Source organism: Calcarisporiella thermophila, assembly GCF_041956535.1.
Source record: "Calcarisporiella thermophila strain CBS 279.70 unplaced genomic scaffold VTP21scaffold_19, whole genome shotgun sequence".
Classification (NCBI taxonomy): domain Eukaryota; kingdom Fungi; phylum Calcarisporiellomycota; class Calcarisporiellomycetes; order Calcarisporiellales; family Calcarisporiellaceae; genus Calcarisporiella; species Calcarisporiella thermophila.
The window spans coordinates 624,785-626,951 of NW_027192209.1; positions in this window are offsets into that span (position 1 = coordinate 624,785).

Genomic DNA, 2,167 nt, shown 5'->3' on the forward strand with positions numbered 1-2,167 from the left:
TAAAGAGAAAAAGCAGGACAAGCTCAAGGTGCGCCAGTCCAGAGTCAGGGAACGAAGCCGCCAGCTAAAAGAGACATCAAGGGCATGTTGCAAAACTTTAGACAGTTCCAGGAGATGCTATCGAATGCTATGACATTAGGCAATATGATGATGAGCGAGGCCATCAAAGAAGAAAAAGCAGGACAAGCCCAAGGTGCGCCAGTCCAGAGTCAGGGAAAGAAGCCGCCAGCTAAAAGAGACACCAAGGCCATGTTGCAAAACTTTAGGCAATTCCAGGAGATGCTATCGAATGCTATGACGTTAGGCAACATGTTTATGGAGCAGGCCATCAAAGAAGAAAAAGCAGGACAAGCTCAAGGTGCACCTGTCCAAGGACAGAGCGCGAAACCACCTGCTTGATTGAACGAAATAATGTGAATATGTCAAGCGAATCTCTAATGAAAGAAAATGTTTCAGCAATATAACAATTATATATTGTATAAAGGTTTTATATTGTAAATTCTAGCAATTTATATACAATAGTTTTTTTTTTTTAAAAAAAAAATCTAATTGATTTTAGATGGAATTTGGCAGTGGTCCTAAAAAAAGTCACTACATAAAGTGTTCCTTTTTTTTTAACAAAGGACCTTTATTGAAAAGTATTCTATCCTGTTAAAAAGGTAGAGTAGCTTCTACGTCAAATCACCCAGGCAATGCTCCTGGTCTACCTTGCAGAATCTGGAAGCTAGAAGGAAAAACTAAGAAAGAGATAAAGAAAAAGATATAAGTGTAAGTGGAAGAGAGAAAAGGTGATGAGGAAAGAGCTAGGAAAGTATGGAAACAGAAATTAGCTTAATAAAGAAGGGGAAAGGAAAAAAATGTGAGAGATAGAAATAAAAAGTTGTGTGCAACGGTATTAAGATAGGTTGCTTATGTACATGAAATAGTGAAGAGAAGGGAAAGATTGAAAAGGTAAGGGAAAGATTGAAAAGGTAAAGGAAAGAAGATAAAAAAAAGGAAAGATATGGAAAACGATAGAGGGAGTGGTATTAATATACAGCGGTGAAGGGTTGTGTGCAGTTCTCAGGCCGGATTTGGGACTGGGATTTTGTTGGATCTTATTAAGAGTATATTAATAAAAGGAAAGAAGATAGATAGAAGGGATAACACAAAAATAACACACACTACAGAGAATTCAAAAGAGAGAAAGCACATCCTATATATATGATAGAATGGGAGATGATGACTAATAATGATGATAAGATACTTGCTTATACATATTTGTATAAGTATGAAATAACCATCGTAACCCAACAACTATTCAGACTTAGATCATGCCTGGTCGTTCTCCAACAGATTTGATCTTCAGAGGTGTCCTGGGTGAAAATCACAGAATCATACATAAAGTATTCCTAACCAACCTAACACTTTTGCAAACTCGTTTTATAGCAAACATTGACCTCTTTTAATATAATATTAATTTATCTTATATAAGGTTTGTTTTCTTTTATATAATTCTTGTTTATGCGCTATTTCAATATTACATTTGCATCTGTATGTTTATTCTTTCGAGTATTCCGCTTGATAATTTTCAATTTCTGTTTTGTTGTTCCTCAACTTTCCCATTTTTTAGTATGGATATTATTATCTACCTGCTGAACCGTTACATTTCCGTTCATAGAGCAGAGTATGGAATCCGCTTAAGGACTGGGATTCAACATAAGAGGCTATCTGGTGAAGAATTTACTATATTGAAATTCTATTCATAGCTTACATATATTTTTCAGGATTGCCATGTGTTTAGTGATTTTTTATATCATAGATTCACAGCACAATATATGTGAAGCCATTGTATTATCTTTTCCAATTTTTTTTTTCTATATTTTTCATTTCAAAGCAAAAACACAAAGTTTATCAGGGTAATTATTTTATAGTTCAGTTAGGATATTTGATTAAACAAAATAAAAAGGCAATTGTTACATATCTGCTTGAGTAAAGGAGATAATTTTTTAATCTACTGTATTTATATGACTATCCTTAACAAAAACATTATATTTTTCAACTAAATTTAAAGATCTAAAAATCTGCAATAGTGCAATTCATTGTTTCCACGCAGGCAAACACCGAATTATAAGACAGCGTATAGGTTCTGAAACGTAGTCTGAAAAATGTAGCATGAGATGTAGAT